This window comes from Ovis canadensis, chromosome 3 (assembly GCF_042477335.2).
Source record: "Ovis canadensis isolate MfBH-ARS-UI-01 breed Bighorn chromosome 3, ARS-UI_OviCan_v2, whole genome shotgun sequence".
Lineage (NCBI taxonomy): Eukaryota > Metazoa > Chordata > Mammalia > Artiodactyla > Bovidae > Ovis > Ovis canadensis.
This window is the reverse complement of record NC_091247.1, coordinates 185,958,497-185,979,328: the sequence shown is the minus strand read 5'-3', so window position 1 is coordinate 185,979,328 and position 20,832 is coordinate 185,958,497. Positions and strand designations below refer to the sequence as shown.

The 20,832-nt window shown below is 47.4% G+C and overlaps 1 protein-coding gene and 1 pseudogene across 4 annotated transcripts in view; one reads left to right on the top strand and one right to left on the bottom strand.

Annotated features, from left to right (window-relative positions):
* LOC138437649 (apolipoprotein L3-like) overlaps positions 1–7,986 on the bottom strand; it is a 33,238-nt gene extending 25,252 nt beyond the window's left edge. The window contains exon 1 of one of the 4 annotated variants that reach the window (XM_069585329.1): positions 7,708–7,986. The gene's annotated coding sequence lies outside the window, so the exon portion shown is untranslated. The remainder of the gene's footprint in view (positions 1–7,707) is intronic. The other 3 variants (XM_069585331.1, XM_069585327.1, XM_069585332.1) reach the window with 3 other exon arrangements.
* Positions 7,987–16,898: 8,912 nt separating this feature from the next.
* LOC138438313 (zeta-crystallin pseudogene) lies at positions 16,899–17,876 on the top strand (annotated as a pseudogene).
* The last annotated feature ends 2,956 nt before the right edge of the window (positions 17,877–20,832 follow it).

The following is a 20,832-nucleotide window of genomic DNA, read 5'->3' as shown; positions in this document are numbered from 1 at the left end:
TAATGGTAAGTATAGACTCACAGACAAAATCAGACAGTTGTTAAATTGCTACAGAGAGGTCCTGTGTACCCTTCATCCAATTTTCCTGCAGTGGCGATATTTTATGTAACTGCAGTCACCATCAAGATACAACTAACTAGAATATAGATTGCACTCAAATCTTGCCAGTTTCTGCATGCTCTCGCTTTCATGTCTTTGAGATGGTCCTACCACATTGTATCACATGTGCAGAGTCATGTAACCATCATGACAAGTGATATACAGAGTGTTCTGTCCCCACGAAGGAACTCCCTGTGCTGATCCCTTGGGGTCACCTCTTTCTGGGCCTTCCCTAACTCTGGGCAACCACTGATCTGTTCTCCATTCCTAGAATTTTGGCATTCTGCAAATATTTTATAAATGGAATCATGTAGCATGTAACCCTTTAAGACCGGCCTTTGAATTTTTTACTTTTATTTTTCAGTTGTGCCATGTGGCATGCAGGATCAAACCTGTGGCTCTGGCAGAGGAAGTGCAGAGTCTTAACCACTGGACCCCCAGGCAAGTCCCAAGACTGATCCTTTTGAATTCACTCAGCAGACCGCTCTTGAGATTCACCCAATGGGCTGTGAGTATCAGTAGTTCACTGCTTTTTGTGATAAGTAATCCTGGAGCCATAAGAAAGGATTTTGGAGGCCTCGCCCTCCCTCCACTATGCCGGGATCCCCTCCAGAGCCCCCAGATGTGCTTCACCTCCAGGAACCAGCAGCTCCATGCTGGGAGCCAGCACGAGGATTTCGCCTGTGGCAAAGGTATGAGGTTAAGGGGTCTGACAGGCAAAGCCTTAAGGGGGCCTCGCTGGATTTTCTCGAACGTCTACCCCCCAAACCAGAGTCTGCCTGCCTTACTGCATTATGCTTTCACCAACTCCTCTGACATTAACAGGGTGCTGTCCCCCACCACCTTCCTCTAAAAGGAATTAACTTAGAGCTCCAGTCAATAAGTCTCCTGGGCGTAAAAAGAAAGTCTCAGCTTAAACCCCTATGATAGCTTTCTAACTTACCTGACCAGTATGTCCGGACTTTTACAACTATGCCTGTGATTGTTTACAGCCTCTCAACCGCGAGAGGCACGAAGCTTAAAACATCTTAAAGATACAGAGCCTTTTTTAAAGAGCTAAGAATTATATCAGTGTATCCTTGGAAGAAAAGTTATGACCAACCTAGATAGCATATTCAAAAGCAGAGACATTACTTTGCTGACTAAGGACTGTCTAGTCAAGGCTATGGTTTTTCCAGTAGTCATGTATGGATGTGGGAGTTGGACTGTGAAGAAGGCTGAGGGCCAAAGAATTGATGCTTTTGAACTGTGGTGTTGGAGAAGACTCTTGAGAGTCCCTTGGACTGCACGGAAATCCAACAAGTCCATTCTGAAGGAGATCAGCCCTGGGTGTTCTTTGGAAGGAATGATGCTAAAGCTGAAGCTCCAGTACTTTGGCCACCTCATGCGGAGAGTTGATTCATTGGAAAAGACTTTGATGCTGGGAGGTATTGGGGGCAGGAGGAGACGGGGATGACAGAGGATGAGATGGCTGGATGGCATCACTGACTTGATGGACGTGAGTTTGAGTGAACTCCACGATTTTGTGATCGACAGGGAGGCCTGGCACGCTGCAATTCATGGGGTGGCAAAGAGTCAGACATGACTGAGTGACTGAACTGAACTGAACTGAACTGGAGGTTTTCATTGTTGAGTTATGACTGCAGCCTTGCCTCCATATTCTTTATATTTTAGGCACCTGGAGGATATTCATCAATGTGATTGGGATGTAGAAAAAGAATATAGTAGTTTTGATGTCAGCAATACTAGACTTTCGAGTTAATGAACTTTCTCTTTGTTATAAATCACTGTACTCCTCTTTCCTTGTTATAAATTGTTGTGTCCTTGCTATGTAAGAATGTAACCTTAATTAGTGCTTTCTAAGAGTGGCACCAGACTTTAGTTAGAACGACACTTTTAAGGCAAATAAGTTTTCTGGTTGACGGACCCTTATCAGAACGGGGCCATAAAATGCTAATAGGCCTCCTGGCCAGAAGATGATGTAAATTACCTAAGACTTGTGTATACAGCTAGGTATGCAGAGAGAAAGCCTGGTCATGATAAGAGTCAGGGCTGCTGACCCTGCATAATTTTGTATTATCCATTGATCTCTATGTACAACCAAAAGTATAAAAAGGTTTCCTGGACAATAAAGGATGGACCAGTAACTGGAAAGACTGGTTTCCCCTGTGTGGTCTTTTCTCTTTCTCTTCTTTTCTGGCTGAATTCGTATCTGGAGCGTGGAGGCTCACCATGTATACTTACTTGCCCTGGCTTCTAAGACCCACGCGAGAGGGAGCCCGCGAGAGGGAGCCCAAGGCAGGGCACCCTCTGCTATTCAAGTGGGCACCAGTGGCCTACATAGATGGGGCAAGTTTCTTGTCTTGAGACTTTATTAGCTTTCCACGTAAATCAAGTTATTCAGCATCTTTTCTCCCCTAATTTTCCTACTACACTATTCTTTCCTAATCTCTCTTTTCTAATTAAATAGTCCTTTCCCAGACGCCAACTCCATCTCCCCTTCGAATTACCCTGGATCCACCGGGGCTGGACCCTGGCAACTCCACACAGGACCCTTGTCACTTGTCACCTTGATTTCTGCAGGAAGGCAGCTGGTCACGGCTTCCTCCCCTCTGCCCTGTCCTCTCTCCACCTGACTCTCCATTACCCCTTTCTTGTCCCTTTTCAGGATGTACTCTCTGAAACTCTTTCCCTACCATCTCCACAGCTTTCTAAAAAGTACCCTTTAAAAGAATTGAGATATCAGTCACATAACATACAATTCACCATTGAAAAGTAGCTTTTAGTATATTCACTATGTGTACAAACATCACCACTACATAATTCCAGAACTTTCCCATCATCCCCAAAACAATGCCCATACCTATTAGAAGTTAGTCCCAAATCTTCTTACCCCCTTGCCTTGGTCTTATAGTTGCCATCCTCTCATTCTTGTCTATTTCACCAGTAGAAGTGAACAGGAAGGCTGAGGGTTGGGTGTGGGGGTGGAGGGGTGATCCTTAATCTTGTCTAATATAAGAGCTGGGCTGGGCCAGTCTGGGAACTGAGTCTTAGAAGCCTAAAGGGGTCATTGATTCACAGGCCACAGTGCTGGGATCCCCCGGAGAGGTGAGGGCTCAGACATGGGATCCTGGGAGAAGTCAATGTCAAAGCCACAGGCGACCTAAGCAATGGTCAATTTCCAGAGGCTGAACAGAGAGGCAGCATTCTGAAAGGATGAGAAGACTCAAAGCCTAGAGGAGGAATGAAGCCTAGGGATGTTTTGTATTGGTTAGGACGTGGATGCTGAGCTGCTGTAACAAAGGGCTCACAAGATACTAACATATTGACTCAAACAATGTAGATATAGTCATTTCAGACCTGAAAGTCCAAGTTGCTAGGCATTTGGGAGGTAGGTGGTAGGTAAGTCGACCAGAAGTCCAGCCTGTTATTGCTCAGCCATCATTTCCAGTGAGGGGTCTTATTCAATGTGGGAGCTGGTTTTCATCACACATTTCAGCCCAAAATAGAGCAGAGAAGGACACAGAGCTCATAATTTCCCTTCAAAGGCATGACCTAGAAGATCCACACATCATTCCTCTCACCTTTGATTAGTCAAAATTTAGCAGTGAGCTTACATGGAGCTACAAGGGAGTCAGGGCTAAACTGACTGTCTTTTCTATAAAAAATAAGGACACTAGAAATGGCTAAAGTGGTTAATTTTATGTTGTGTATATTTTCTATAGTTAAAAACTTTTTTTGAATTTTTAGGTTTTTTTTTTTTTTAAAGGAGTGAAGGATGAAAATTTGAGAATGATTATTTGGTCTCTTCAGGGCTACCCTGGTGGCTCAGACAGTAAAGAATTCGATGCAATGCAGAGACCTGGGTTTGAGCACTGGGTCAGGAAGATCCCCTGGAGATGGAAATGGCAACCCACTCCAGTATTCTTGCCTGGAGAATCCCACAAGGCTACAGTCCATGGGGTCACAAAGAGTCAGACACGACTGAGTAGCTTCACTTTCCTTTCTATTGGTCTCTGCTACAGCTGCTAATTCAGAAAAAAGTATGACATTTTTGCAGGAAAAAAAACTAAAAGATATTACCTGGTCACTGTTGAAAAATTATTCAAAAAACAGAATCAGTGTCATCATTTCTGTTGATCTCTCTAGGTTGTCCTCACTGTAGTTTTTTATAGAACCTTAATAGGAAGCTAAAGCCCTTTTATTTGCCTAACAATCAGAGAACAAAGTTCATTGGCCTGGCCACCACATCGTCCTCTGTCTCTAAATGCCTGTTGCTGGCATATAGAGGGGAGATGCTGGGACACAGCATCGGATGTGATCTCACTTGCTCTTGAATTTATTTATCCCTCCACGGTGCCCCTCTGAGCATCTCACCATCACCCCAGGGGACCACAGCCAGAAAATTAACATAGACATTTCTAGTTTTGTATTCACAATCACAGTCTGGGAGGAAACTTCAGAATCATTTGGAAAAACAAGCAACAGTATAAAATTAGGGATGAGGGGATTGCTAATGCCAGGAATCAGAGACCAGTAGGAAAATCGACAGCTCAGTGGAGGCAAGTGAAGAGGTGAGCACTTGCTGGGACCAGGGTGGACGGTCCACCTCAGGGGCCAGCAGTGAGGAGGGATGAGCAGGGGGAACAACGGAGGCTGGACAAGGAGAGACATTAGCATTTTGGCTCCAATGCTGGGGTCCAGCCCTGGTGGATCTAGGGAATTCGAAGCGGGGACGGCATTGGTGAGGGAAAAAAACTTATTTATATATAATATAAGATTAGATTAGGAAGAAATAGTGTATTAGGAAAATTAAGTGGAGAAAAGAGGCTGAATAACTTGGTTTATGTGGAAAGCCAATAAAATTCCAGACAGGAGCTTGCACCATCTATGTTGGGCCACCAGCATCCGTTTGAATATCAGAGAGTGCTCCGCCTTGAGCTCTCTCTCTTAGGGATCTTAGAAGCCAGGACAAGTAAATAGACATGGTGAGCCTCCACGCCCCAGATGGGAATTCAGCCTGTAAAAAGTAAAGAGGAGACACGGGGGAAACCAGTCCAGAGACATGCCCGTCCTCTATTGTTCAGAAGGCCTTTTATACTTTTTGATTATACATAGAGATCAATGGGTAACACAAAGTTATGCAGCGTTACAGGCCAGACTCTTATCAAAACCAGGCTTTTTTCTCTGCATGTCTACTTGTATACACAAGTCTTAGGTGATTTACATCATCTTCTGGCCAAAAGGGCCAATTAACATTTTACAGCCTTTTTTCTGATAAAGGTTTGTCAACCAGAAGACTTATTTGTGTTTTTCTTCTCAAAGTCTGGTGCCACTCTCAGAAAGCACTAGATAAGGTTACATTCTTACATAGCAAGGACACAAGAGGAGTGCAGTGATATATAACAAAGAGAAAAGTAATTAACTCAAAAGTCTAGTGTTGCTAACATCAAAACTATTATATATCTTTTTCCGTATTCTGTTTACATTGATTAACATCTTCCCAGGTGCCTAAAAGATAAAGAATATGGAGGCTTGGCAGCAATCATTGAGTCAACAGTGAAAACCTGTCACCAATATGATTTTTAGCTCTCTAGAAAAGGCTCTGTATCTTTAAGATGTTTTAAGCTATGTGCCTCTCCCAGTTGGGGGCCGCAAGCAATTCACAACGTGTAAGAGGTCCGGGGGAACCTGTTAGCTAGAGAGCTATCAGAGTGGGTTTTAAGCCAAGACATTCTTTTGCAGGAGACTAAAGCTCTGAATTAACTTTTTCCAGAGAATGTCAGAAGAGTGGAAAAGCAGAGTACAAAGGCTAGCAGATTTTTGGTTTTGGGGGTACATGATCAGGAAGTTCCAGGGGGAACCCCTGAAGCCTGAACACGTCCTTGTGTTTTGTCAGGCTTCCTTCCTCATGACCTTGTCATGGGTGGGATTCCTCACCCGGGCTCCCGGCACTCCACGGACACACATGGCCCGCTGGAAAGGGAGCCAGGACCCCTCCCTTCCACAAGGGACTCTGGGATCAGTGGCCCCTGGGTGCTCATGCTCATGCAGCCCTGGGCACTGCTCCCTCCCCCTTGGTGGGCAGACTCGGGCACCTCCAGCACTTCTTCTGAACAAGGTGAACATTAGTCCAGAGGACCTTAAGGGGGAGAACTGATATTTGTGGGTCCTGGAGTGAGTTAAATGATAGCTCCCCAAAAAGCACATCCATGCCCTAATCTCTGCAACTGTGTATGGGACCTTATGTGGAAAATGGTCTCTGAAAACCCTTTAAGCGAAACATCTTGTAATGAGAGCATTGTGGCTGATCTGAGTAGGCCCTAAATCAACTAGCATCCTTATAAGACACACAGAGACAGCAGAGAGTAGGGGGAGAAGTCCACGAAGAGACGGGGGCAGGATGGAGTTGTGCAGCCACAGCCCAGTCCTGTCCAAGCAGCTGGGAGAGGCGGGGAGGCCCCCCAGAACTTCTATGGGAGTGGGTCCCCACTGACAGGAAGCAGCACCCCAGCTCCAGTGCTGGCCCCACCTTTCTCATCACCTCCTGCCACTCCCTTCCCAGGGCCCGAAAGTGTACCTGCTTGGTGGCTGGACGGGTCAGCAGCTGGAGGCCTGGCAAGCGTTTGGTCTAGCAGCCTGCAGCTCTCCTGAGCAACTAGGCTGGCCAAAGAGAGACCCGGGGGCCTGCGTGCAGGCCTGCTGCCCAAGTGCAAAACATCCCTTCTTTGCCATAAATATGTCTAAACCCAGCATATACAAAACAGTGAGGAATACAGGGAAATGGAGCCACCGGTGTGGACCTGGTAGGACAAGCTACTCTCTTCTAGATGTGGAAGTGACAGTGAAGGTCATTCAGTCCTGTCAGACTCTTTGCGACTCCGTGGACTATACAGTCCATGGAATTCTCCAGGCCAGAATACTGGAGAGGGTAGCCGTTCCCTTCATCAGGGGATCTTCCCCATCCAGGCACAGAACCCAGGTCTCCCTCATTGCAGGCAGATTCTTTACCAGCTGAGCCACCAACAAAGCCCCAAACTTGAACCACGTCTTTGGAGCCAGAATCCAACCAGCTACCTAAGGATGACAGCAGCTAACCACCCCTACAGTCCTCTGCTCTGCCAGCTGAGCTACGGAAGGGTGCAGACATGGAAGGACAGTGATAGAGACTAGAATTTTACCATTTTACAGGAGGAGAAAAGACAGCGTTTTTTAAAATTAAAAATTGAAAAATTAAAACAAATTACAACTAACACAGATTATCTTTTATGAACAAAGCAGCCTGACACACTTTAATAATAAAGGGATGTTTGTAAAGCCTAGGGACGACCTAGTCAGATGCAGATCCGGAGCCATATTTCCTGAGTAGGCAGTGCTGCCTCTACATGGAGCTGACATGGGGACGCGGGTCGACAATACCTCGGACATCCATGCTGGACACATGCCCCAGCTCATACCCCTCAAGATCCTCAGGGCAGGACCCTTCCCGGCTCAAGTTCTGGGCCCGGGGACACAAGGGTAAAGTGCCAGCCCCGGGGCCTGAGCCCCGCAGGAGGCCAGCGTGAGGCCCGCTCGTCCCTGTGCCACGCGGAGCCCCTCCAGACCCACCTTGGTGAAGAGCCGCCGCCACGGGGTGCGCAGCTTGAGGCAGGCGGCGCAGTTCGTCTGCAAGACCTTCATGGCCGCCAGCTGCTGCCGCCGCTTGGCGAAGGCCCTGTGGGGCGAGGGTCATGGTCAGCGCCTCCGGTCAGGGGCTGGCCAACCTCCCTGCCCACAGTCCTGACCTCGCTCCCGGGTTTTTTCCAGAGCTAAGATCCAGTGGTGTGACCTCACCCAGGGAACTGTGTCACCAGCACCCCCAACCCCCACCCACCCAGCAGATGTTCCAGGATGTCTGGAGACATTTCTGGTTGTCACAAGTAGGGAGGGCGCTACTGCCCTCTGGTGGGGAGAAGCCGGGGCTGCTGCTAAAGCCTCTCAGAGTCCCTATATGGGCCACAACAGTGTGGTGGTGGAGGGTTGGAAAGGATTTCCAGATACAGGGTATTTAGAAGAGAGTAAGTATTGGGAACAAAGGGCAGAGGGAGTGAGGAGCGCTGCTCACAGTGGGCAGACCTCCTGATGGACCAGGGACAGCTGATCATTTGATCAGCCGGCATGCTTGATGCTCTTTGTGGGCCAGTGGCCAATTCCTATAGCCTCAACACATAGGAAATTCCTGCTGGAAGGGCATTAGGTGATTCTTTAGAGTGAGGGTTTTTTTTTTCACCTACTATGGGGTCGGGGAGCTGGCCGGTTTAGATCACCGGGCTCATGGCAACGGTTGCTATGGGGCACAGTCAGTTTGGGAGATGAGCTTGGTGTGGAGCTCTGTATCTGTGGCCGTGGTATAGGGCTCCACATGGCATCTAGCTTTGCCCTCGGGGGACCCCAGGGTCCAGAAGAATAGTTTGGGCTGCATGTGTTACAGAATGCAAGTCTGAGAGCCTGACATACTGTGAGCCAAACAATAGCAAAATATCAGAGTTTGGGGCCCAGAAAGGTTTACTGCTGGGCCAGGCAAGGAGATGAGAAGTAGCTCATTCCGTAAACATCCTGAAGTCCCTGAAATCTCTCAGCAAAGCCCTTGGACTGGAAAGATGTGGGAGGGGAGTGGCTAGTTTTCGCAGACTTCTTGTTGTCAGATCCTTTGTTCTTAAGGTCAGGTCACTGTCAGCTCATGATGTTTGTCAAAACCTCCACAATAGAAATGTTATTTTCTGTTCAGACAAGAAAGGGCAAATTCCCAAGGCTCAACTTTCGCTCTCTGAGGTCCAGGCCCTATGTAAGAGGAGAGGATCCCGTATGGGCTGGTTACCCTGCCCAGAACCTTCTTCTAGCACTCAGTCTAGGTCCTCCCACCCATGCCCAGGCCCTGATAAGAAGGCAGATTTCAGCTGACAACACCATCAGGTCCCTAGGCCCTGTCCAGCCGTCATCACTGAGGGAGCCGGGCACCCAGACCCAGCTGTCCCTCAGGTTTCACATTCAACATGGAGAGATCATTGCATGGGATCCGCAGGGACATGTGTTGTAGCAAATGCCCTTCAGGTTAATCCCTAACCCCCAGCTGTTGCCCTTCTTAGAACAGCCCCCACCATAGAATGGCCTTGAAGTGATGCTGTGCAATGTCCTTGCCACTTAACCCTGACCTCTGGCACCTTCTTGGGGTCAACAACTGACCTCAGCTGGACCAGTTCTTGGAACTTGAATGGAGTGAATGAAGCTGGTTAAATCTGTCACCTTAATGAGAGTGTCCAGTTACTCCAGTTGCTGAGGCCTCTGTGGACTGGGACCCATGGAGACCTCCACCACCTCAGTTCTCAGAGGTGGGGATGGATGAGAGGTTCACTGTCTTCCCAAGGATGGGCCTGGCCAGTGGGCAGCCAAGCGAGGGCTCTGGAGCTCTGCCGGTCACTGTCCCCAGCCTGTCCTCCACCCTTCAGCTCACCTTCAGGCCTGAGGCTGGAAGGCCTGGAGGGCGGGGGAGAAGGCGGCCATCCCCCTCTTATAACACTACACCGTGAGGACACCGCTGCCAGGCTGAGTGGGAGGGAGGGCTCTGGGACCACCTACTCCTGGTCTGCCAACAGTCTCCTCACTGTCTCGAGCTAACGGCTGTGCATCCCCCGCCCCTATTACACCGGGAGGATTTGGGCATCTGTGCTCAGAGTCATGGGTGCCGGGGAAGAGCTGGAGGCGGGTGGTGCTAAGGTCGGTATTTTTAAGTGTCATTCTAGCTCCATGGGGAATAGACGGGTGGAGGCAGGGCAGTGCCTTAGGTAAGCACAGGAGATGGTTCTGGAAGCTACTGCGAGAGTCCTGGTGAAACGTGAAGGCAGCCTGGGTGAGGCGTGTGCTCTCTCTCTGCCCCTCTGTTTACGGCTGACCCTCTCTCACACCTGCACATAAGCCCTCTGCCCTCCATCACCCTTGAGTGACCTGTGTCCATTCTGGTCCCCGGGGCTGGAGGAGGAGTATCCCCATGCTCAGTCCAAGTCAGATGATACGGGCTCCCCTGGATGTCCCATGGGCTACGTCTGTTTGCCCCAGGCTTGTTGATCTCCTTGACACATCCTGAAGTTCCTTGACATGTTGCAGCCAACTGGTTTCATTTTTTCTCTTTTTTGTTTTTTCCAAATCAGTCTCTGTTACTGCACAACATCTGGCATTTCATGGGAATTTCCCGACCAGTGCACTGATCTCTCAGTGCACTCTGGACCCAAACAGCACCTTGCAGTTTGTTAGATGTTCCATCCACTGTGTTGTCATCTCCACTGAGGCCACCACCATTATCTTCACCATTGTCATCAAGAAGTCACTGCCTGGAGATCTACATAGACCATTCATGAGGACATACCGATGGCCAACAGGAATAAGTAAAGATGCTCAACATTGCTAATAGTTAGAAAAATGATAAAACTACAATAAGGCATCACCCCCTACCAGTCAGAAGGGCCATTGTCTAAAAGTCTACAAATAAACAATTTTGGAGAATATGTGGAGAAAAGGGAAGCCTCCTGCACTGCTGGTGGGAATGTAACTTGGAGCAGCCGCTATGGAAAACAGGATGGAAGTTTCTTAAAAACTAAAAATAGAACTATTGTGTGATCCAGCAATCCCACTTAAGGGAATATATCTGGAGAAGACAAAAGCTCCAATTCAAAAAGATAAGATACATGCACCTCAGTATTCCTGATGCTGCTGCTGCTAAGTTGCTTCAGTCATGTCTGACTCTGTGCGACCCCATAGAAGGCAGCCCACCAGGCTCCCCCGTCTCTGGGATTCTCCAGGCAAGAGCACTGGAGTGGGTTGCCATTTCCTTCTGCAATGAATGAAAGTGAAAGTGATGCCGCTCAGTCATGTCCGACTCTAAGCGACAAAATGGACTGCAGCCTACCAGCCTCCTCCCAGGGGATTTTCCAGGCAAGAGTACTGGAGTGGGGTGCCATTGCCTTCTCCATCAATGTTCCTAGCAGCACTGTTTACAATAGAAAGACATGTAGTAACTTAATCTCTGTCAACAGACAAAGGAATAAAGACAACTTGGCACGTACATGCAATGGAATATCACTTAGCCATAAAAAGAATGAAATAATGCCATTTGTAGTAACATGTATGGATCTAGAGATGATCAGACTAAGTGAAGTAACTGAGACAGGAAAGACAAATATATAATATCACTTATATGGAGAACCTAAAAAATAGCACAGGGAATACCTTGGTGGTCTAGTGTTTAGAATTTGGTATTTTTACTGCTATGAAATTGAAAGTGAAAGTCGCTTAGTTGTGTCTGACTCTTTTTGACCCGATGGACTATATAGTCCATGGAATTCTCCAAGCCAGGATACTGGAATGGGTAGCCTTTCCCTTGTCCAGGGATCTTCCCAATCAAGGAATCAAACCCAGGTTTCCCACATTGCAGTTGGGTTCTTTACCAGCTGAGTCACCAGGGAAGCCCTGTTCATTCTCTGGTCTGGGAACTGAGATCACAAAAGCTGCTTGGCACGGCCAAAAAAAAAAAAAAAAAAGGAATACAAATGAATTTATTAACAAATCAAAACAGACTCAGAGTCACAGAAAACAAATTTAATGTTACCAAAGGGGGAGAGGGATAAATTAGGAGTATGGGATTAAAAGGTGCACATCACCATACATAAAATAGATTAAAAAAAATCCCAAGAACTTAATGTATAGCACAGGGGAAAATATTCATTATTTTGTAATAATCTGTAATGAAAAAATTAAAAAGAACAGATATATACATAGATACGTGATAACTGAAACATTTTGCTGTATATATGAAACTAATACAATATTGTAAATCAACTGTACTTCAATTAAAGAAGCAAGCAATAGAAGTCACTGGCTGATTAAGATAAGCTGCTGGGATCGAAGGTGAGCTGATGCTGGAGAGATAGGGCTAGAGACCACCAACAGGGGCAGACTCTTCTTTCTGGGATATCAGACCTTGGTGACCGTGATAGAGGAGCCCCTGCTACTTCTGGATTCCAACAATCCTAACTCTTTGGCTTTCTCTCATCTTCAACCCGTTCGTGTTCCTGGTCTTTCATTGCTAGTTCCCCTGCCTCTCCCCTTATTCTGCCCCCAGTGACTTCTTCAGTTCAAAATAAGTGGTTTCTGATGGGAGGGGGTTTGGGGGAAAATGGATACATGTATGTGTATGGCTGAGTCCCTTCACTGTTCACCTAAAACTATCACAACATTGTTGACTGGCTATCCCTCAATACAAAATAAAATTTCATAGTATGAAGGAAAAAAGTGGTTTATCTCCCCCCAACCCCCACCCTTCTCTAGTTCCCCTCTTCCCTCAACCCAGGCTCCAGGCTCCTTCCTTCACTATCTGAGCTGTCACCAACATCCAGCCCTCCCCTGCTGTTCTCAGCTGCAGAAACCCTAAATTCCTGAGACTCAGCTCGAACAATTTTCTCTCCCTCTCCTTTTTCTCTCCAACAAGGTACCTCTGCCCCTTGACCCGTGTGTATCCTGGCTCCTGCACTGTCCTGAGGGTGGCTGAGTCAGGGCCTACTGCAGAAGATCATACATCTGGTTGCCCTCCTGCGAATTCCTCTCCGGCTCCCTGGCCCGCTGCCTCAGGTTCTCAGCAGACTCTGCCTTTGCGCCATCATGCAGGTGTGTTGGCTCCCTCACTAGGAAGCCCACGTCCACCAGGAGGGAGAGCCCTGCGGCGGCTGCACCCGCGATCCGGGCTCCCGTGACAGCTGCTGGAGCCATGGTAGCGGACAGGCCTTCCTTACCAGCCGGGTACCTGGGACTGTGGTTTTCCCAGGGCCCGAGTAGTCGCCTACATTGGCTGCAAATTCAGGGATGTCTTTGCCTGTTTCCATGGCACGTGTATTTTTTTGAATGTGTCGCACAGCTTTTGCCAATTTCTCTGTTGTATCAACAGTTCGGGGGTTGCTCCTGAGTGCCTCTGTGAGCACCTTCCATTTCTTGATGCCAGTTGACATCAGGCTACTGGCTTCAGTTTCGGCTGCTGACCTGCTTGTGTTTTCCTTGTAGCTGGTCGACGCAGTTGTCACAGCAGCTGCTGCTCCCAGCCCTAACCCAGCAGCTCAGAATGCCAGACTGCCCCCCCGTCACAGGTGCCAGAGCCAGGCCAAGGAGGGTCCGGGCGCCAGATGCAGCGCCAGGGGTGTGGGCTGCTGTGTTGGAGATGGTGTGCTCCTTGTGGTCCTTGTCAACCTTGTCTGCGAGCTTTGGAGCTTTCCTGTGCGCTCCTCCAGCTGCTGATTCACCCGAGGCAACTCAGAAACCTCCTCCTGTCCAGCTGCCATTTCGTGAGCGTGTCCTGGTCCTTCCCTATCAAGTCTCCTTCCAATTCGTGTAGATGTTTGTGTAGTGCAACCACGTCTTTCCTGTAATAATGAAGGTCAAGGGATTAGAAAGGCAGTTTGCTTGTCTGCAAAATAGGTTCCACAATGTCTATTCTGCATAAATATGAATTTAGCATTATAAACCTATTAGAAAAGAATTTTACAAATGTAAACTTTTCTCTTTCAACATTAAACACAGGTTTTGTACCTTGCAGATCCTTCATATACTTATTCAATCCTGGAAAGAAAAGAAAGTGAAGTCTCTCAGTGGTGTCTGACTCTTTGTGACCCATGGACTGTAGTCTGCCTGGCTCCTCTGTCCATGGGATTTCCCAGGCAAGAATACTGGAGAGGGTTGCCGTTCCCTTCTCCAGGGGATCTTATCGGCCCAGGGATTGAACCCACGTCTCCCACATTGCGGGCAGACTCTTTACCATCTGAGCCACCAGAGAAGCCCCATTTAATCCTGGAACAGATAAGCAAATGTCACCTTAGGATACTGGTAAGTTAAGAGAGGTATTTGACGGAATTCCCCAGTGGTTCAGAGGTTAGGACTCTGCACCCTCACTGCCCAGGATATGACTCAATCCCTGATTGTGAAACTAGGATCCCACAAACCATGTGGCTCAGCCAAAAAGAAAAAATAGGTATTTGGTAAACACACCTCAGAGACAGGTCAACATCATCACTTCCAAAGAGTTGGTAAGTTGGGAACTCCACAAATAAAGAAAAGTGGGATTGGAGCAGAAAACTTGTATTCACGGGCCTCGGTGTGTAGTGAGGAGTCATTTCTTGGCCCTTGGCTACAGGGAAGTGGTCCCTAAGCCCCTAGAATATTCTGGCTGATATGAATGTCCTCGTCTGCCTGGGCCTCTTGGCACTGGACAGTCTGATGAGATGTATGATGGGGCCTCTGGGTCACGTGGTATCAGTTCTGACCTCTGGAGGAGCTGGACTCTAGGACATTAGTCTGACCTCTGGGAGGCACTGGAGACCACAAGTCAGGATAATTTGTTTTTAAATGGGTGCGTGTCCCTGGCAGGCAGTGTTCCGTGTGACCTGCCACTCACTGAGTTCCAGAACAGTAATGCATCCTAGGGACAATCAAAGCTTTGGATGTGAAGTCCACCCAGACTCTGCCCTGTGGCTGATGGAAACCCACAGGCTTCCTGTAATACGCTGAGATCACTATGGCTTTCAGTGAGTCCTGTCTGTTGTATAGGGAATTTTCAAACCTGAGGGTGTTTTTGGGGATCCCCTAAATTTGCCATTGGTTCAAACGAAAGCATAGTCCTGGGCACCGTGCCCTCACCTTTTGCAGATTGACTATCTCTGTGACTTAGAATTTGTAGGAAAAAAAACACAAAAAAAGCCCAAAGTCAGAACTAGAAGGCACCATAACAGTCCTTTAGTCTGCACCTGCTGTCTTCTAAGGCTTGTGCCCTTGGCCTTCCCCGCAGCAGGTCCCTGAGTCCATCCACTGCCCCAGCTGCCTGGAGATCGGGAGACGTGTTGCTGGTTCCCCTGGTTTCTGCAGCCCACCTCACTGACTCCTGACCCAGCACCTGGCACCCCTGACCTCTCAGGGGTCACATGCTAATTTGTGACAGCCTCATGAGCCTGCACCCCAAGGTCATGTGGAATTTTGTGGATCCTCTAAAGGTTCAAGAGACTTGAGGAAACGCCCATCTGAACGGCTGAGCCTGAAGAGACCAGCACTTGCACAGCAGGTGGAGGAAGTGTTTTCTTCTTGGGTGGGGATTCGTGAGGCTCCTCAGAATCCCTCAAATGACACACAATCACAGCCACTCACTGTGACCCTGGAGGGCTCCCTGAGCCACAAGGCCTTCCATGTCAGGGAGGCTCCACGGAGACTACAAGAGGATCCCAGATAGAGTGAGAAGCCAGGTCCAGGCAGAGTGTGCAGACACGGTCACCCAGGGCCCTCTAGCCCAGCTTGAGGGATCGTGAGGGAGGGAAGAAATGCCGTCCCTCCCACTCAGGGTACCTCTGCTAGGCTCACAGCCCCTTCAGTTCCATGTCCTCGGGGCCCACTCTCCTCACTCTAGTCCCCGTCCTGCTGCCCAAGCCTGCCTTCTAGTCCTCCAACCTGGACCCTCTGCTCCACCCTGACCCTGGGTCTGACCCTGGTCCAGGACTCCCTGACCATACAGTTCACTCTGAGGCCGTGAACATAGTCCATCAGACTGAATTGCTGTTCCCATTAGACACAGGCAAGTCTGAGACTCTAACATATAAGCACAGAGCCCCAGAGTTGGGCAGCGCTAGATCCAGGATCCCACCAGCTCCAACCAGTTCCTCTCCAGCCTCGCTGCCTTATGGGCCAGCAGGATCCTGCCGTTTGGTTTGATACAATCGTTTGGTACAGTTCATAATATGGGGAATAGAAAGGCTCTAGGCAGAAGCCTGAGTAATACAAACAATGGCATCAGGATTTTCTGACTTGCCCCAAAGGAAATTCTGCTTGATTTTTATCACCAGAAAGAAGACTCTTGGCCCCTGTCTCTTCCCAACAAGATTTTAAAATGTTGATATTGACTGAACACCTACTCTGTGTCAGTCATTACGGGAAGCTCGTTGCATGCATGATCACAGTGTCCTCACAATTTAACTGAACAGATAAGGACTAAAGCAGAGAGCAGTTCTGTAACATGTCCGAGGTCACATAACCTGCCCCTTCCTTGCAGGTTTCATCTTTTCTCAATTCAAGGTTGTTCACTGCCAGCAAACGACATGGAGGAAACACTCCTCATGAGATGTTGAGAGGGAACATCCTCAGCCCCCACCATAAGGTCCTGCTTGGAGGAGGTGTTCCTTCCTGGAGGAAACTAGCCTGGTGCTTCGGGGTGTGGGACCTTCCCGATACATTGTGCAGGTTACCTGGACAAACCAGCCTTAACCTCAATTTCTTCAGGCAATCAGTCAGCAGGAGTAGCAGTTCCTCTCTGCTCAGTATGTCCCAGAGATACTCAGCGACATCCTCAAAAACGATCTCAATATCTAGAGGAAAGGAAAGGGAATAAGGTTAGAACTTGTGAAGTAAAAAAGGGAAAGCGTTTGTCGCTCAGTGGTCTTTGGTTTTTTGCGACCCCATGGACTATAGCCCGCCAGGCTCCTCTGTCCATGGAATTCTTCAGGCAAAAATACTGGAGTGGGTATCCATTCCCTCCTCCAGGGGATCTTCCTGACCCAGGGATCAAATCCAAGTCTCCTATGTTGCAGGCAGATTCTTTACTGCCAGAGTCACCGGGAAAGCCAAGAAAAATGTGTGATGGATAATAAATGGTGTTGAGTAGCTTTTTCGTCTTTTTAACCTTGTGGAATCTGGGGGAGGGCTTGCAGATTTTAATTTTCCAGCCTAGAACAGGTATCTAGATCACTATGGTGACAGTTCAGAAGTTGGTGAGAGCTACTTGAGTGTTTGAATTTGGTGGACCCGAAGTGCTGAAACTCCAGCTGGATGTTGCTGTACCAGTTCTGAAAGACCACCCGGTTCCAACAAAGTCCAAGCATGTGGTGTAAACCCAGTGGACCCATATATCCGCTCCTGCACTCACAGTATAAAACCATTTCTACCTTATACTCCTAGCTGAGATGTGGCTGGGATAGTAGAAGCTGCTGGAGAGAATGTATCTGCTTGCAAGAAAGGTGACATTCACTACCAGGACGGTCTCTGGGGGCTACACCGAGTTTGCTCTGGAAGCCCATCACACTGTTCACACTCTGCCAGAAAAACTGGACTTTAAACAAGGAGCTGCCATCAGCATCTCGTGCTTTACTGCTTATTGAGTCTGCTCCACAGTGTCTGTGTGAAAGCTGGAGAAAGTGTTCTGAGGCAGGTGGAGGAGCTGAAAGAGCAGCATGGGAAATGGTTAGAGCTTATGGCTTAAAGATTTTTGGGCACAGCTACTACTGAGGAAGGACAAAAGATTGCTTTCCAAAACGGAGCCCACGAAGTGTTTAATCCCAAAGAAGCTGAGTATATTGATAAAACTGAGAAATCTGTTGGTGAGAAAAGAGCTGATGTGATTATTGAAATGTTTGCTAATGTCAGACTCAGCGATGCTTTGAATTTTTTGTCACATGGAGGACGAGAAATAGTTGTTGGCCGCAGAGGTCCTACTGAAATAAATCCACAGGATCCATGATGAAGGAATCTAGTATAAGAGGAGTAGCTCTCCCTTCATCCTCCAAGGAGGAATTCCAGCAGTTTGCAGCAGCCCTCCACGCTGGAATGGAAATTGGTTGGTTGAGACCAGTAATAGGCCCCCAGTATTCACTGGCCCAGGCAGCCCAGGCTCATGAAGATATCTTTCATAACTATGGGGCTGTGGAAAAATGATTCTTCTCTTAAAATGATTAATCCTTGCATTGATTTCCTGTGTAATTAGAGGTTTCTTACCTCAGTTTTGAGTACACTGCGTTTGCTCTGCTTAGCATTCATTTGATTCAGTGAGTTTCTTCTATTGAAAAAAAAATACTTCTTTTTAGCAATCATAGGCATTGGAGTGTAGTTTATTTTATAGCTGGCAGTATTCTTTATGCCTTCTGCCTCTCATCAAGGAATCATCATAATGGGAACTAGGATGCTAGTGGTCACTTGGCATTGGAGGACATTACAGAAATTCCTAACCAATGCTTATCATTAATTCCATACCTTTGACTAAAACATGCTAATTCAAAATAAGACTGCTTGATTCCCAAGCCTACTTCTCCTTATAAAGTTTCTTTAGTCTCTGGTTAGCCCACAGCTGGAGAAGGCAATGGCACCCCACTCCAGTACCCTTGCCTGGAAAGTCCTATGGATGGAGGAGCCTGTTAGGCTGCAGGCCATGGGGTCGCTAAGAGTCAGATATGACTGAGTGACTTCACTTTCACTTTTCACTTCCATGCATTGGAGAAGGAAATGACAACCCACTCCAGTGTTCTTGCCTGGAGAATCCCTGGGATGGCGGAGCCTGGTGGGCTGCCATCTATGGGGTCGCACAGAGTCAGACACACCTGAGACGACTTGGCAGCAGCAGCAGCAGCAGCAGCAGCAGCAGCAGCCGCCCACAACTATATTGGACTCCTTGACGATTCTCTGAACTAAACAAGACCTCTTTTCCAAACTAATCTCATCTAGATCTACAAGTCTCTCAGAGGGGCAAGATAAACAATGTCCAGAGGAATCTGTTAGCTTTCCAATATTCCACAATATTTTATGCTATTCACTAGGTTAAGGATTGATTACCAGTGACCCATGTACTCTGTGAAGACAGCAGCCTTATCTCTGGGATGATATGATACTAGGAGCACAGCTGGCTTCCCAGGTGGCGCTGGTGGTAAAGAATCTGCCTGACAATGCAGAAGATGTAGGAGATGTGGGTTTGATCCCTGGGTCGGGAAGATCCCCTGGAGAAGGGAATGGCACCCCACTCCAGTACTCTTGCCTGGAGAATCCCATGGACGGAGGAGCCTGGTGGGTTATAGTCCATGGGGCCACAAAGAGTGAGACGTGACTGAAAAGACTTGGCACATCAGGTGCATAGTTTCCACATATATGTGTGTTGATTGCTTCAATTTCAAAGTAAATTTAAAATTATCTCTTTGTGTGACAGGGATCATATATTTTAAATTAATAAACAAATTTGATGCCTCAAATATCATCTGCTTTTGTTATCATAACATGGTATCTGCAATAAATCCTGCAGCACATTAATAATACGGTATTCAGTATAAATTGGTTAAAATTCACTTTCTTGAGCAGTGATCACCTGGGCACTCTTGGCAGAGTCACCTGGGGTTATGGATGGAACTGTTTTCCCCCCACCCCTCAATTCATATGTTGAAGATTTAACCCCCTGGTGACTATATTTGAAGACTGGGCCTTTAAAGAGGTAATTACGGTAAAATGAGGTCATAAATGTGGGGCCCTAATCCAATAAGTTAAATGTCTTTATTAGAAAGGAAGACACCAGATTTTCTCTCTATTCCTTCCGTCTCCCTCAGAGGAAAGGCCATGTGAGGATAGAGAGAGAAGGCAGTTCGAATTTACAAAACAGGTGGCGAGGTCTCACCAGAAACCACCACTACCTTGATCTTGGACTTCCAAACCTCCAGAAATAATGATCGAATGCTGGGATTTAGATGTCTTCAGGAATCTACAATTTTAAACCTTCAGAAAGAGAAGGAGGACTTCCCAGGAGATGCAGTGGTAAAAATTCGGCTGCCAATGCAGGAGATGCAAGAGTCATGCGTTGCGATTCTTGGGTCGGAAAGATCCCCTGGGGTAGGAGATGGCAACCCCCTCCAGCATTCTTGCCTGGAAAATCCCAAGAACAGAGGAGCCTGGCAGACAACAGTCCATGAGGCCATAAAGATTCGGACACAACTGAACAACTCAGCGCGCACACACACACACACAGACAAAGAGAAGGAATACAAGGGAGGTGTTTTGTTAGTTACTACTTGTAGCAGAGACTGGCAGCGCCCTATAAATGACTGCTTTCGTGTTCTGGCAGTGAAACAAAAAAATATTCACATTAAATGTGATAAAGAATGTAATGACAATAAATAGCCTCAGATCAGTACAGAGCAAGATCACTGCTCAAATGAGTTGCCAAAATCCTTGTGTGATTTCAGGGATCTAGAAGTTATGGAATTACTCGGTGTTAGTAACTCAGTCCTGTCTAACTCTTTGTGACCCCATGGACAGTAGCCTGCAAGTCTCCTCTATCCAGGAAATTCTCCTGGTGAGAATACTGGAGTGGGTTGCAATTTCCTTCTTCAGAGGATCTTCCCGACCTAGGAATCGAACCTGGGTCTCCTGCATTGCAGACAGACTCTTTTACCATCTGAGCCACCACGGAAGCCCAGAGGTTATGAAATTGTAGGTAAGACATAGGCAACTAGTGTGTATATATATATATACATATATATATATACATATATATATATATATATATATATGGAGGGTGGGGCTGGGTCACAATGTGAGATGTTTTTCCTGGTACATGCACACACAGATACATTATTCTTATTTCACAGATGAGGAAAGTGAGACTCAGACAGGATAAGGGACAGCCCAAGGCCAGTGAGCAGAAAGCTCAGAGGTGGAATCCAAGCTCAGGTATCAGACACTTCTTGGATATGACTTGAATCCTCCTTATTTTGAACTCCTGTGATTTCTTCATTCTACCATTCAGTACACCTAGGGGGATTTTTGCGAGTGATTTTTGGTGTTGAGCACACTGCAGCGTATACAGAAGTAGAAATATAATGTTGTACACATGAAACTTATAGAATGTTATAAACGGATGCTACCTAATTTTTA